Raw genomic sequence first — 18,062 nt, forward strand, 5'->3', positions numbered from 1 at the left:
TTACATAAATTCAATATTAAAGGCTTTTTAAGACAAATTTCATATTTGGTTTTGGAACTATGATTATAAACCTTTCATATTTAGTATGACAGTTACACTGTTATATTGAATAAAAAAACTAACTTGTGTCTTTGCAAACCTTACAAAAGATCATTTTTCTAGTACAACTAACAAAAAAACATATCTCTGGGCATTATTAGCCATTTTGCATGTGTTGTTTAGAAGTTATATTTGAATACATTTTTATTCCTTTTTTCGCATTATCTCAGGATTCAAAGACTATTATAGTCATATTGAGTAAAAAAATACTTTTTGCATTTGCAAGATTTAAAAAAGCATATGTTTCGAGTAAAACTCCCAAAGATGCATTATTTCAGGCATTATTAGCCACTTTTCATGTGTGGTGTAGGAGTTATGTTTAAATAACTCTCATATTGAGTGTTACAGTATACAGTCATATTGAGTAAAACCTAATTTTTGTATTTGCAAACCATTGAAAAACAAATATATCTAGTAAAACTCACATGTATTCAATATCACAGGCATTTTTAGACATTTTGCACGTTTGGATTAGGAATTATGTTGGAATACATTTGTATTGCTTTTTTCGCATTATCTCAGGATTCTAAGTACATTACTGTCAAATTTCGCATTATCTCAGGATTCTAAGTACATTACTGTGAAATTTTGTTTTTGCAAACCTTACCCAAATGTTTTTTTTTCTCAGGAAAACTCTTGAAGATGCATTTCTTCAGGCATTATTAGACATTTCGCATGTGTATTTTTGGAGTTATGTTTCAAAAACTCTCATTTTGAGTGTGACCAATATGAGGCCGGTAAAATCTAATATTTGTAATTGTCAACCTTTCCAAAATACCTGATTCTTGTAAAACTTACATAAATTCAATATTAAAGGCTTTTTAAGACAAATTTCATATTTGGTTTTGGACTTATGATTATAAACCTTTCATATTTTGTATGACAGTTACACTGTTATATTGAATAAAAAAACTAACTTGTGTCTTTGCAAACCTTACAAAAGATCATTTTTCTAGTAAAACTAACAAAAAAACATTACTCTGGGCATTATTAGCCATTTTGCATGTGTTGTTTAGAAGTTATGTTTGAATACATTTTTATTGCTTTTTTCGCATTATCTCAGGATTCTAAGACTATTATAGTCATATTGAGGAAAAAACTACTTTTTGCATTTGCAAGATTTAAAAAAGCATATGTTTCGAGTAAAACTCCCAACGATGCATTATTTCAGGCATTATTAGCCATTTTTCATGTGTGGTGTAGGAGTTATGTTTAAATAACTGTCATATTGAGTGTTACAGTGTACAGTCATATTGAGTAAAACCTCATTTTTGTATTTGCAAACCATTGAAAAACAACTGTATCTAGTAAAACTCACATGTATTCAATATCACAGGCATTTTTAGACATTTTGCACGTTTGGATTAGGAATTATGTTGGAATACATTTTTATTGCTTTTTTCGCATTATCTCAGGATTCTAAGTACATTACTGTCAAATTGAGTAACAAATCAAATTTTGTTTTTGCAAACCTTACCAAATGTTTTTTTTTCTCAGGAAAACTCCTGAAGATGCATTTCTTCAGGCATTATTAGACATTTCGCATGTGTATTTTTGGAGTTATGTTTCAAAAACTCTCATTTTGAGTGTGACCAATATGAGGCCAGTAAAATCTAATATTTGTAATTGTCAACCTTTCCAAAATACCTGATTCTTGTAAAACTTACATAAATTCAATATTAAAGGCTTTTTAAGACAAATTTCATATTTGGTTTTGGAGTTATGATTATAAACCTTTCATATTTAGTATGACAGTTACACTGTTATATTGAATAAAAAAACTAACTTGTGTCTTTGCAAACCTTACAAAAGATAACTTTTCTACTACAACTAACAAAAAAACACATATGTAGGCATTATTAGCCATTTTGCATCTGTTGTTTAGAAGTTATGTTTGAATACATTTTTATTGCTTTTTTCGCATTATCTCAGGATTGTAAGACTATTATAGTCGTATTGAGTAAAAAACTACTTTTTGCATTTGCAAGATTTAAAAAAGCATATGTTTCGAGTAAAACTCCCAAAGATGCATTATTTCAGGCATTATTAGCCATTTTTCATGTGTGGTGTAGGAGTTATGTTTAAATAACTGTCATATTGAGTGTTACAGTGTAAAGTCACATTGAGTAAAACCTCATTTTTGTATTTGCAAACCATAGAAAAACAACTGTATCTAGTAAAACTCACATGTATTCAATATCACAGGCATTTTTAGACATTTTGCACGTTTGGATTAGCAATTATGTTGGAATACATTTTTATTGCTTTTTTCGCATTATCTCAGGATTCTAAGTACATTACTGTCAAATTGAGTAACAAATCAAATTTAGTTTTTGCAAACCTTACCAAATGTTGTTTTTTTTTCAGGAAAACTCTCGAAGATGCATTTCTTCAGGCATTATTAGACATTTTGCATGTGTATTTTTGGAGTTATGTTTCAAAAATTGTCATTTTGAGTGTGACCAATTTGAGGCCAGGAAAATCTAATATTTGTATTTGTGATTCTTTCCAAAATACTTGATTCTGCTAAAACTTACATAAATTCAATATTAAAGGTTTTTCAAGACAAATTTCATATTTGGTTTTGGAGTTATGATTATAAACCTTTCATATTTAGTATGACAGTTACAGTGTTATATTGAATAAAACAACTAACTTGTGTCTTTCCAAACTTATAAAAGATCATTTTTCTAGTACAACTAACAAAAAAACATATCTTTAGGCATTATTAGCCATTTTGTATGTGTTGTTTAGAAGTTATGTTTGAATATATTTTTATTGCTTTTTTCGCATTATCTCATAATTCTAAGACTATTATAGTCATATTGAGTAAAAAACTACTTTTTATATTTGCAAGATTTAAAAAAGCATATGTTTCTAGTAAAACTCCCAAAGATGCATTATTTCAGGCATTATTAGCCATTTTTAATGTGTGGTGTAGGAGTTATGTTTAAATAACTGTCATATTGAGTGTTACAGTATACAGTCATATTGATTAAAACCTCATTTTTGTATTTGCAAACCATTGAAAAACAACTGTATCTAGTGAAACTCACATATATTGAATATGACAGGCATTTTTAGACATTTTGCACGTTTGGATTAGGAATTATGTTGGAATACATTTTTATTGCTTTTTTCGCATTATCTCAGGATTCTAAGTACATTACTGTCAAATTGAGTAACAAATCAAATTTTGTTTTTGCAAACCTTACCAAATTTTTTTTTTTCTGGAAAACTCTCGAAGATGCATTTCTTCAGGCATTATTAGACTATTTGCATGTGTATTTTTGGAGTTATGTTTCAAAAACTGTCATTTTGAGTGTGACCAATATGAGGCCAGTAAAATCTAATATTTGTATTTGTCAACCTTTCCAAAATACCTGATTCTGCTAAAACTTACATGAATTCAATATTAAAGGCTTTTTAAGACAAATTTCATATTTGGTTTTGGAGTTATGATTATAAACCTTTCATATTTAGTATGACAGTTACAGTGTTATATTGAATAAAACAACTAACTTGTGTCTTTCCAAACTTACAAAAGATCATTTTTCTAGTACAACTAACAAAAAAACATATCTCTAGGCATTATTATCCATTTCGTATGTGTTGTTTAGAAGTTATGTTTGAATATATTTGTATTGCTTTTTTCGCATTATCTCAGGATTCTAAGACTATAATAGTCATATTGACTAAAAAACTACTTTTTGCATTTGCAAGATTTAAAAAAGCATATGTTTCTAGTAAAACTCCCAAAGATGCATTATTTCAGGCATTATTAGCCATTCTTCATGTGTGGTGTAGGAGTTATGTTTAAATAACTGTCATATTGGGTGTTACAGTATACAGTCATATTGATTAAAACCTCATTTTTGTATTTGCAAACCATTGAAAAACAACTGTATCTAGTAAAACTAACATGTATTCAATATCACAGGCATTTTTAGACATTTTGCACGTTTGGATTAGGAATTATGTTGGAATACATTTTTATTGCTTTTTTCGCATTATCTCAGGATTCTAACTACATTACTGTCAAATTGAGTAACAAATCAAATTTTGTTTTTGCAAAACCTTACCAAATGTTTTTTTTTCTGGAAAACTCTCGAAGATGCATTTCTTCAGGCATTATTAGACTATTTGCATGTGTATTTTTGGAGTTATGTTTCAAAAAATGTCATTTTGAGTGTGACCAATATGAGGCCAGTAAAATCTAATATTTGTATTTGTCAACCTTTCCAAAATACCTGATCCTGCTAAAACTTACATAAATTCAATATTAAAGGCTTTTTAAGACACATTTCATATTTGGTTTTGGAGTTATGATTATAAACCTTTCATATTTAGTATGACAGTTACAGTGTTATATTGAATAAAAAAACTAACCTGTGTCTTTGCAAACCTTACAAAAGATCATTTTTCTAGTAAAACTAACAAAAAAACATTACTCTGGGCATTATTAGCCATTTTGCATGTGTTGTTTAGAAGTTATGTTTGAATACATTTTTATTGCTTTTTTCGCATTATCTCAGGATTCTAAGACTATTATAGTCATATTGAGTAAAAAACTACTTTTTGCATTTGCAAGATTTAAAAAAGCATATGTTTCTAGTAAAACTCCCAAAGATGCATTATTTCAGGCATTATTAGCCATTTTTAATGTGTGGTTTAGGAGTTATGTTTAAATAACTGTCATATTGAGTGTTACAGTATACAGTCATATTGAGTAAAACCTCATTTTTGTATTTGCAAACCATTGAAAAACAACTGTATCTAGTAAAACTAACATGTATTCAATATCACAGGCATTTTTAGACATTTTGCACGTTTGGATTAGGAATTTTGTTGGAATACATTTTTATTGCTTTTTTCGCATTATCTCAGGATTCTAAGTACATTACTGTCAAATTGAGTAACAAATCAAATTTTGTTTTTGCAAACCTTACCAAATGTTTTTTTTTCTGGAAAACTCTCGAAGATGCATTTCTTCAGGCATTATTAGACTATTTGCATGTGTATTTTTGGAGTTATGTTTCAAAAAATGTCATTTTGAGTGTGACCAATATGAGGCCAGTAAAATCTAATAGTTGTATTTGTCAACCTTTTCAAAATACCTGATTCTGATAAAACTTACATAAATTCAATATTAAAGGCTTTTTAAGACAAATTTCATATTTGGTTTTGGAGTTATGATTATAAACCTTTCATATTTAGTATGACAGTTACACTGTTATATTGAATAAAAAAACTAATTTGTGTCTTTGCAAACCTTACAAAAGATCATTTTTCTAGTAAAACTAACAAAAAAACATATCTCTGGGCATTATTAGCCATTTTGCATGTGTTGTTTAGAAGTTATGTTTGAATACATTTTTATTGCTTTTTTCGCATTATCTCAGGATTCTAAGAATATTATAGTCATATTGAGTAAAAAACTACTTTTTGCATTTGCAAGATTTAAAAAAGCATATGTTTCTAGTAAAACTCCCAAAGATGCATTATTTCAGGCATTATTAGCCATTTTTAATGTGTGGTGTAGGAGTTATGTTTAAATAACTGTCATATTGAGTGTTACAGTATACAGTCATATTGATTAAAACCTCATTTTTGTATTTGCAAACCATTGAAAAACAACTGTACCTAGTAAAACTAACATGTATTCAATATCACAGGCATTTTTAGACATTTTGCACGTTTGGATTAGGAATTATGTTGGAATACATTTTTATTGCTTTTTTCGCATTATCTCAGGATTCTAAGTACATTACTGTCAAATTGAGTAACAAATCAAATTTTGTTTTTGCAAACTTTACCAATTTTTTTTTTCTTGGAAAACTCTCGAAGATGCATTTCTTCAGGCATTATTAGACATTTTGCATGTTTATTTTTGGAGTTATGTTTCAAAAACTGTCATTTTGAGTGTGACCAATATGAGGCCAGTAAAATCTAATATTTGTATTTGTGATTCTTTCCAAAATACCTGATTCTGGTAGAACTTACATAAATTCAATATTAAAGGCTGTTTAAGACTAATTTCATATTTGGTTTTGGAGTTATGATTATAAACCTTTCATATTTAGTAAGACAGTTACACTGTTATATTGAATAGAAAAACTAATTTGTGTCTTTGCAAACCTTACAAAAGATCATTGTTCTAGTACAACTAACAAAAAAACATATCTCTGGGCATTATTAGCCATTTTGCATGTGTTGTTTAGAAGTTGTGTTTGAATACATTTTTATTGCTTTTTTCGCATTATCTCAGGATTCTAAGACTATTATAGTCATATTGAGTAAAAAACTACTTTTTGCATTTGCAAGATTTAAAAACGCATATGTTTCTAGTAAAACTCCCAAAGCTGCATTATTTCAGGCATTATTAGCCATTTTTAATGTGTGGTGTAGGAGTTATGTTTAAATAACTGTCATATTGAGTGTTACAGTATACAGTCATATTGATTAAAACCTCATTTTTGTATTTGCAAACCATTGAAAAACAACTGTATCTAGTAAAACTAACATGTATTCAATATCACAGGCATTTTTAGACATTTTGCACTTTTGGATTAGGAATTATGTTGGAATACATTTTTATTGCTTTTTTCGCATTATCTCAGGATTCTAAGTACATTACTGTCAAATTGAGTAACAAATCAAATTTTGTTTTTGCAAACCTTACCAAATGTTTTTTTTTCTGGAAAACTCTCGAAGATGCATTTCTTCAGGCATTTTTAGACATTTTGCATGTGTATTTTTGGAGTTATGTTTCAAAAAATGTCATTTTGAGTGTGACCAATATGAGGCCAGTAAAATCTAATATTTGTATTTGTCAACCTTTCCAAAATACCTGATTCTGCTAAAACTTACATAAATTCAATATTAAAGGCTGTTTAAGACAAATTTCATATTTGGTTTTGGAGTTATGATTATAAACCTTTCATATTTAGTATGACAGTTACACTGTTATATTGAATAGAAAAACTAATTTGTGTCTTTGCAAACCTTACAAAAGATCATTGTTCTAGTACAACTAACAAAAAAACATATCTCTGGGCATTATTAGCCATTTTGCATGTGTTGTTTAGAAGTTGTGTTTGAATACATTTTTATTGCTTTTTTCGCATTATCTCAGGATTCTAAGACTATTATAGTCATATTGAGTAAAAAACTACTTTTTGCATTTGCAAGATTTAAAAAAGCATATGTTTCTAGTAAAACTCCCAAAGCTGCATTATTTCAGGCATTATTAGCCATTTTTAATGTGTGGTGTAGGAGTTATGTTTAAATAACTGTCATATTGAGTGTTACAGTATACAGTCATATTGATTAAAACCTCATTTTTGTATTTGCAAACCATTGAAAAACAACTGTATCTAGTAAAACTAACATGTATTCAATATCACAGGCATTTTTAGACATTTTGCACTTTTGGATTAGGAATTATGTTGGAATACATTTTTATTGCTTTTTTCGCATTATCTCAGGATTCTAAGTACATTACTGTCAAATTGAGTAACAAATCAAATTTTGTTTTTGCAAACCTTACCAAATGTTTTTTTTTCTGGAAAACTCTCGAAGATGCATTTCTTCAAGCATTTTTAGACATTTTGCATGTGTATTTTTGGAGTTATGTTTCAAAAAATGTCATTTTGAGTGTGACCAATATGAGGCCAGTAAAATCTAATATTTGTATTTGTCAACCTTTCCAAAATACCTGATTCTGCTAAAACTTACATAAATTCAATATTAAAGGCTTTTTAAGACAAATTTCATATTTGGTTTTGGAGTTATGATTATAAACCCTTCATATTTAGTATGACAGTTACACTGTTATATTGAATAAAAAAACTAATTTGTGTCTTTGCAAACCTTACAAAAGATCATTTTTCTAGTAAAACTAACAAAAAAACATATCTCTGGGCATTATTAGCCATTTTGCATGTGTTGTTTAGAAGTTATGTTTGAATACATTTTTATTGCTTTTTTCGCATTATCTCAGGATTCTAAGACTATTATAGTCATATTGAGTAAAAAACTACTTTTTGCATTTGCAAGATTTAAAAAAGCATATGTTTCTAGTAAAACTCCCAAAGATGCATTATTTCAGGCATTATTAGCCATTTTTAATGTGTGGTTTAGGAGTTATGTTTAAATAACTGTCATATTGAGTGTTACAGTATACAGTCATATTGAGTAAAACCTCATTTTTGTATTTGCAAACCATTGAAAAACAACTGTATCTAGTAAAACTAACATGTATTCAATATCACAGGCATTTTTAGACATTTTGCACGTTTGGATTAGGAATTTCGTTGGAATACATTTTTATTGCTTTTTTCGCATTATCTCAGGATTCTAAGTACATTACTGTCAAATTGAGTAACAAATCAAATTTTGTTTTTGCAAACCTTACCAAATGTTTTTTTTTCTGGAAAACTCTCGAAGATGCATTTCTTCAGGCATTATTAGACTATTTGCATGTGTATTTTTGGAGTTATGTTTCAAAAAATGTCATTTTGAGTGTAACCAATATGAGGCCAGTAAAATCTAATAGTTGTATTTGTCAACCTTTTCAAAATACCTGATTCCGCTAAAACTTACATAAATTCAATATTAAAGGCTTTTTAAGACAAATTTCATATTTGGTTTTGGAGTTATGATTATAAACCTTTCATATTTAGTATGACAGTTACACTGTTATATTGAATAAAAAAAACTAATTTGTGTCTTTGCAAACCTTACAAAAGATCATTTTTCTAGTAAAACTAACAAAAAAACATATCTCTGGGCATTATTAGCCATTTTGCATATGTTGTTTAGAAGTTATGTTTGAATACATTTTTATTGCTTTTTTCGCATTATCTCAGGATTTTAAGACTATTATAGTCATATTGAGTAAAAAACTACTTTTTGCATTTGCAAGATTTAAAAAAGCATATGTTTCTAGTAAAACTCCCAAAGATGCATTATTTCAGGCATTATTAGCCATTTTTAATGTGTGGTGTAGGAGTTATGTTTAAATAACTGTCATATTGAGTGTTACAGTATACAGTCATATTGATTAAAACCTCATTTTTGTATTTGCAAACCATTGAAAAACAACTGTATCTAGTAAAACTAACATGTATTCAATATCACAGGCATTTTTAGACATTTTGCACGTTTGGATTAGGAATTATGTTGGAATACATTTTTATTGCTTTTTTCGCATTATCTCAGGATTCTAAGTACATTACTGTCAAATTGAGTAACAAATCAAATTTTGTTTTTGCAAACCTTACCAATTTTTTTTTCTTGGAAAACTCTCGAAGATGCATTTCTTCAGGCATTATTAGACATTTTGCATGTTTATTTTTGGAGTTATGTTTCAAAAACTGTCATTTTGAGTGTGACCAATATGAGGCCAGTAAAATCTAATATTTGTATTTGTGATTCTTTCCAAAATACCTGATTCTGGTAGAACTTACATAAATTCAATATTAAAGGCTGTTTAAGACAAATTTCATATTTGGTTTTGGAGTTATGATTATAAACCTTTCATATTTAGTATGACAGTTACACTGTTATATTGAATAGAAAAACTAATTTGTGTCTTTGCAAACCTTACAAAAGATCATTGTTCTAGTACAACTAACAAAAAAACATATCTCTGGGCATTATTAGCCATTTTGCATGTGTTGTTTAGAAGTTGTGTTTGAATACATTTTTATTGCTTTTTTCGCATTATCTCAGGATTCTAAGACTATTATAGTCATATTGAGTAAAAAACTACTTTTTGCATTTGCAAGATTTAAAAATGCATATGTTTCTAGTAAAACTCCCAAAGCTGCATTATTTCAGGCATTATTAGCCATTTTTAATGTGTGGTGTAGGAGTTATGTTTAAATAACTGTCATATTGAGTGTTACAGTATACAGTCATATTGATTAAAACCTCATTTTTGTATTTGCAAACCATTGAAAAACAACTGTATCTAGTAAAACTAACATGTATTCAATATCACAGGCATTTTTAGACATTTTGCACTTTTGGATTAGGAATTATGTTGGAATACATTTTTATTGCTTTTTTCGCATTATCTCAGGATTCTAAGTACATTACTGTCAAATTGAGTAACAAATCAAATTTTGTTTTTGCAAACCTTACCAAATGTTTTTTTTTTCTGGAAAACTCTCGAAGATGCATTTCTTCAGGCATTTTTAGACATTTTGCATGTGTATTTTTGGAGTTATGTTTCAAAAAATGTCATTTTGAGTGTGACCAATATGAGGCCAGTAAAATCTAATATTTGTATTTGTCAACCTTTCCAAAATACCTGATTCTGCTAAAACTTACATAAATTCAATATTAAAGGCTGTTTAAGACAAATTTCATATTTGGTTTTGGAGTTATGATTATAAACCTTTCATATTTAGTATGACAGTTACACTGTTATATTGAATAGAAAAACTAATTTGTGTCTTTGCAAACCTTACAAAAGATCATTGTTCTAGTACAACTAACTAAAAAACATATCTCTGGGCATTATTAGCCATTTTGCATGTGTTGTTTAGAAGTTGTGTTTGAATACATTTTTATTGCTTTTTTCGCATTATCTCAGGATTCTAAGACTATTATAGTCATATTGAGTAAAAAACTACTTTTTGCATTTGCAAGATTTAAAAAAGCATATGTTTCTAGTAAAACTCCCAAAGCTGCATTATTTCAGGCATTATTAGCCATTTTTAATGTGTGGTGTAGGAGTTATGTTTAAATAACTGTCATATTGAGTGTTACAGTATACAGTCATATTGATTAAAACCTCATTTTTGTATTTGCAAACCATTGAAAAACAACTGTATCTAGTAAAACTAATATGTATTCAATATCACAGGCATTTTTAGACATTTTGCACTTTTGGATTAGGAATTATGTTGGAATACATTTTTATTGCTTTTTTCGCATTATCTCAGGATTCTAAGTACATTACTGTCAAATTGAGTAACAAATCAAATTTTGTTTTTGCAAACCTTACCAAATGTTTTTTTTTCTGGAAAACTCTCGAAGATGCATTTCTTCAGGCATTTTTAGACATTTTGCATGTGTATTTTTGGAGTTATGTTTCAAAAAATGTCATTTTGAGTGTGACCAATATGAGGCCAGTAAAATCTAATATTTGTATTTGTCAACCTTTCCAAAATACCTGATTCTGCTAAAACTTACATAAATTCAATATTAAAGGCTTTTTAAGACAAATTTCATATTTGGTTTTGGAGTTATGATTATAAACCTTTCATATTTAGTATGACAGTTACACTGTTATATTGAATAAAAAAACTAATTTGTGTCTTTGCAAACCTTACAAAAGATCATTTTTCTAGTAAAACTAACAAAAAAACATATCTCTGGGCATTATTAGCCATTTTGCATGTGTTGTTTAGAAGTTGTGTTTGAATACATTTTTATTGCTTTTTTCGCATTATCTCAGGATTCTAAGACTATTATAGTCATATTGAGTAAAAAACTACTTTTTGCATTTGCAAGATTTAAAAAAGCATATGTTTCTAGTAAAACTCCCAAAGATGCATTATTTCAGGCATTATTAGCCATTTTTAATGTGTGGTTTAGGAGTTATGTTTAAATAACTGTCATATTGAGTGTTACAGTATACAGTCATATTGATTAAAACCTCATTTTTGTATTTGCAAACCATTGAAAAACAACTGTATCTAGTAAAACTAACATGTATTCAATATCACAGGCATTTTTAGACATTTTGCACGTTTGGATTAGGAATTATGTTGGAATACATTTTTATTGCTTTTTTCGCATTATCTCAGGATTCTAAGTACATTACTGTCAAATTGAGTAACAAATTAAATTTTGTTTTTGCAAACCTTACCAATTTTTTTTTTGGGGAAAACTCTCGAAGATGCATTTCTTCAGGCATTATTAGACATTTTGCATGTTTATTTTTGGAGTTATGTTTCAAAAACTGTCATTTTGAGTGTGACCAATATGAGGCCAGTAAAATCTAATATTTGTATTTGTGATTCTTTCCAAAATACCTGATTCTGGTAGAACTTACATAAATTCAATATTAAAGGCTGTTTAAGACAAATTTCATATTTGGTTTTGGAGTTATGATTATAAACCTTTCATATTTAGTATGACAGTTACACTGTTATATTGAATAGAAAAACTAATTTGTGTCTTTGCAAACCTTACAAAATATCATTGTTCTAGTACAACTAACAAAAAAACATATCTCTGGGCATTATTAGCCATTTTGCATGTGTTGTTTAGAAGTTGTGTTTGAATACATTTTTATTGCTTTTTTCGCATTATGTCAGGATTCTAAGACTATTATAGTCATATTGAGTAAAAAACTACTTTTTGCATTTGCAAGATTTAAAAAAGCATATGTTTCTAGTAAAACTCCCAAAGCTGTATTATTTCAGGCATTATTAGCCATTTTTAATGTGTGGTGTAGGAGTTATGTTTAAATAACTGTCATATTGAGTGTTACAGTATACATTCATCTTGATTAAAACCTCATTTTTGTATTTGCAAACCATTGAAAAACAACTGTATCTAGTAAAACTAACATGTATTCAATATCACAGGCATTTTTAGACATTTTGCACTTTTGGATTAGGAATTATGTTGGAATACATTTTTATTGCTTTTTTCGCATTATCTCAGGATTCTAAGTACATTACTGTCAAATTGAGTAACAAATCAAATTTTGTTTTTGCAAACCTTACCAAATGTTTTTTTTTCTGGAAAACTCTCGAAGATGCAGTTCTTCAGGCATTTTTAGACATTTTGCATGTGTATTTTTGGAGTTATGTTTCAAAAAATGTCATTTTGAGTGTGACCAATATGAGGCCAGTAAAATCTAATATTTGTATTTGTCAACCTTTCCAAAATACCTGATTCTGCTAAAACTTACATAAATTCAATATTAAAGGCTTTTTAAGACAAATTTCATATTTGGTTTTGGAGTTATGATTATAAACCCTTCATATTTAGTATGACAGTTACACTGTTATATTGAATAAAAAAACTAATTTGTGTCTTTGCAAACCTTACAAAAGATCATTTTTCTAGTAAAACTAACAAAAAAACATATCTCTGGGCATTATTAGCCATTTTGCATGTGTTGTTTAGAAGTTATGTTTGAATACATTTTTATTGCTTTTTTCGCATTATCTCAGGATTCTAAGACTATTATAGTCATATTGAGTAAAAAACTACTTTTTGCATTTGCAAGATTTAAAAAAGCATATGTTTCTAGTAAAACTCCCAAAGATGCATTATTTCAGGCATTATTAGCCATTTTTAATGTGTGTTTTAGGAGTTATGTTTAAATAACTGTCATATTGAGTGTTACAGTATACAGTCATATTGAGTAAAACCTCATTTTTGTATTTGCAAACCATTGAAAAACAACTGTATCTAGTAAAACTCACATGTATTCAATATCACAGGCATTTTTAGACATTTTGCACGTTTGGATTAGGAATTATGTTGGAATACATTTGTATTGCTTTTTTCACATTATCTCAGGATTCTAAGTACATTTTTGTCGAATTGAGTAACAAATCAAATTTTGTTTTTGCAAACCTTACCAAATGTTTTTTTTTCAGGAAAACTCTTGAAGATGCATTTCTTCAGGCATTATTAGACATTTTGCATGTGTATATTTGGAGTTATGTTTCAAAAAATGTCATTTTGAGTGTGACCAATATGAGGCCAGTAAAATCTATTATTTTTATTTGTCAACCTTTTCAAAATACCTGATTCTGCTAAAACTTACAAAAATTCAATATTAAGGCTTTTTAAGACAAATTTCATATTTGGTTTTGGAGTTATGATTATAAACCTTTCATATTTAGTATGACAGTTACACTGTTATATTGAATAAAAAAACTAATTTGTGTCTTTGCAAACCTTACAAAAGATCATTTTTCCAGTAAAACTAACAAAAAAACATATCTCTGGGCATTATTAGCCATTTTGCATGTGTTGTTTAGGAGTTATGTTTGAATACATTTTTATTGCTTTTTTCGCATTATCTCAGGATTCTAAGACTATTATAGTCATATTGAGTAAAAAACTACTTTTTGCATTTGCAAGATTTAAAAAAGCATATGTTTCTAGTAAAACTCCCAAAGATGCATTATTTCAGGCATTATTAGCCATTTTTAATGTGTGGTATAGGAGTTATGTTTAAATAACTGTCATATTGAGTGTTACAGTATACAGTCATATTGATTAAAACCTCATTTTTGTATTTGCAAACCATTGAAAAACAACTGTATCTAGTAAAACTAACATGTATTCAATATCACAGGCATTTTTAGACATTTTGCACGTTTGGATTAGGAATTATGTTGGAATACATTTTTATTGCTTTTTTCGCATTATCTCAGGATTCTAAGTACATTACTGTCAAATTGAGTAACAAATCAAATTTTGTTTTTGCAAACCTAACCAAATGTTTTTTTTTCTGGAAAACTCTCGAAGATGCATTTCTTCAGGCATTATTAGACTATTTGCATGTGTATTTTTGGAGTTATGTTTCAAAAAATGTCATTTTGAGTGTGACCAATACGAGGCCAGTAAAATCTAATATTTGTATTTGTCAACCTTTCCAAAATACCTGATTCTGCTAAAACTTACATAAATTCAATATTAAAGGCTTTTTAAGACACATTTCATATTTGGTTTTGGAGTTATGATTATAAACCTTTCATATTTAGTATGACAGTTACAGTGTTATATTGAATAAAAAAAACTAACTTGTGTCTTTGCAAACCTTACAAAAGATCATTTTTCTAGTAAAACTAACAAAAAAACATTACTCTGGGCATTATTAGCCATTTCCATGTGTTGTTTAGAAGTTATGTTTGAATACATTGTTATTGCTCTTTTCGCATTATCTCAGGATTCTAAGACTATTATAGTCATATTGAGTAAAAAACTACTTTTTGCATTTGCAAGATTTAAAAAAGCATATGTTTCGAGTAAAACTCCCAAAGATGTATTATTTCAGGCATTATTAGCCATTTTTCATGTGTGGTGTAGGAGTTATGTTTAAATAACTGTCATATTGAGTGTTACTGTGTACAGTCACATTGAGTAAAACCTCGTTTTTGTATTTGCAAACCATAGAAAAACAACTGTATCTAGTAAAACTCACATGTATTCAATATCACAGGCATTTTTAGACATTTTGCAAGTTTGGATTAGGAATTATGTTGGAATACATTTTATTGCTTTTTTCGCATTATCTCAGGATTCTAAGTACATTACTGTCAAATTGAGTAACAAATCAAATTTTGTTTTTGCAAACCTTACCAAATGTTTTTTTTTCAGGAAAACTCTTGAAGATGCATTTCTTCAGGCATTATTAGACATTTTGCGTGTGTATTTTTGGAGTTATGTTTCAAAAACTGTCATTTTGAGTGTCACCAATATGAGGCCAGTAAAATCTAATATTTGTATTTGTGATTCTTTCCAAAATACCTGATTCTGGTAGAACTTACATACATTCAATATTAAAGGCTGTTTAAGACAAATTTCATATTTGGTTTTGGAGTTATGATTATAAACCTTTCATATTTAGTATGACAGTTACACTGTTATATTGAATAAAAAAAACTAATTTGTGTCTTTGCAAACCTTACAAAAGATCATTGTTCTAGTACAACTAACAAAAAAACATATCTCTGGGCATTATTAGCCATTTTGCATGTCTTGTTTAGAAGTTGTGTTTGAATACATTTTTATTGCTTTTTTCGCATTATCTCAGGATTCTAAGACTATTATAGTCATATTGAGTAAAAAACTACTTTTTGCATTTGCAAGATTTAAAAAAGCATATGTTTCTAGTAAAACTCCCAAAGCTGGATTATTTCAGGCATTATTAGCCATTTTTAATGTGTGGTGTAGGAGTTATGTTTAAAAAACTGTCATATTGAGTGTTACAGTATACAGTCATATTGATTAAAACCTCATTTTTGTATTTGCAAACCATTGAAAAACAACTGTGTCTAGTAAAACTCACATGTATTGAATATCACAGGCATTTTTAGACATTTTGCACGTTTGGATTAGGAATTATGTTGGAATACATTTTTATTGCTTTTTTCGCATTATCTCAGGATTCTAAGTACATTACTGTCAAATTGAGTAACAAATCAAATTTTGTTTTTGCAAACCTTACCAAATGTTTTTTTTCTGGAAAACTCTCGAAGATGCATTTCTTCAGGCATTATTAGACTATTTGCATGTGTATTTTTGGAGTTATGTTTCAAAAAATGTCATTTTGAGTGTGACCAATATGAGGCCAGTAAAATCTAATATTTGTATTTGTCAACCTTTCCAAAATACCTGATTCTGCTAAAACTTACATAAATTCAATATTAAAGGCTTTTTAAGACAAATTTCTTATTTGGTTTTGGAGTTATGATTATAAACCCTTCATATTTAGTATGACAGTTACACTGTTATATTGAATAAAAAAACTAATTTGTGTCTTTGCAAACCTTACAAAAGATCATTTTTCTAGTAAAACTAACAAAAAAACAAATCTCTGGGCATTATTAGCCATTTTGCATGTGTTGTTTAGAAGTTATGTTTGAATACATTTTTATTGCTTTTTTCGCATTATCTCAGGATTCTAAGACTATTATAGTCATATTGAGTAAAAAACTACTTTTTGCATTTGCAAGATTTAAAAAAGCATATGTTTGTAGTAAAACTCCCAAAGATGCATTATTTCAGGCATTATTAGCCATTTTTAATGTGTGGTTTAGGAGTTATGTTTAAATAACTGTCATATTGAGTGTTACAGTATACAGTCATATTGAGTAAAACCTCATTTTTGTATTTGCAAACCATTGAAAAACAACTGTATCTAGTAAAACTCACATGTATTCAACATCACAGGCATTTTTAGACATTTTGCACGTTTGGATTAGGAATTATGTTGGAATACATTTTTATTGCTTTTTTCCCATTATCTCAGGATTCTAAGTACATTTTTGTCGAATTGAGTAACAAATCAAATTTTGTTTTTGCAAACCTTACCAAATTTTTTTTTTTTTTTCAGGAAAACTCTTGAAGATGCATTTCTTCAGGCATTATTAGACATTTTGCATGTGTATTTTTGGAGTTATGTTTCAAAAAATGTCATTTGAAGTGTGACCAATATGAGGCCAGTAAAATCTAATATTTGTATTTGTCAACCTTTTCAAAATACCTGATTCTGCTAAAACTTACATAAATTCAATATTAAAGGCTTTTTAAGACAAATTTCATATTTGGTTTTGGAGTTATGATTATAAACCTTTCATATTTAGTATGACAGTTACACTGTTATATTGAATAAAAAAACTAATTTGTGTCTTTGCAAACCTTACAAAAGATAATTTTTCTAGTACAACTAACAAAAAAACATATCTCTAGCTATTATTAGCCATTTTGCATATGTTGTTTAGACGTTATGTTTGAATACATTTGTATTGCTTTTTTCGCATTATCTCAGGATTCTAAGACTATTATAGTCATATTGAGTAAAAACTACTTTTTGCATTTGCAAGATTTAAAAAAGCATATGTTTCGAGTAAAATTCCCAAAGATGCATTATTTCAGGCATTATTAGCCATTTTTCATGTGTGGTGTAGGAGTTATGTTTAAATAACTGTCATATTGAGTGTTACAGTATACAGTCATATTGAGTAAAACATCATTTTTGTATTTGCAAACCATAGAAAAACAACTGTATCTAGTAAAACTCACATGTATTCAATATCATAGGCGTTTTTAGACATGTTGCACGTTTGGATTAGGAATTATGTTGGAATACATTTTTATTGCTTTTTTCGCATTATCTCAGGATTCTAAGAACATTATAATCATATTGAGTAGAACAAAATTTTTTGCATTGCAAAGATTTAAAAAAGGAATCG

Source organism: Nerophis ophidion, linkage group LG11 (assembly GCF_033978795.1).
Source record: "Nerophis ophidion isolate RoL-2023_Sa linkage group LG11, RoL_Noph_v1.0, whole genome shotgun sequence".
NCBI classification, from domain to species: domain Eukaryota; kingdom Metazoa; phylum Chordata; class Actinopteri; order Syngnathiformes; family Syngnathidae; genus Nerophis; species Nerophis ophidion.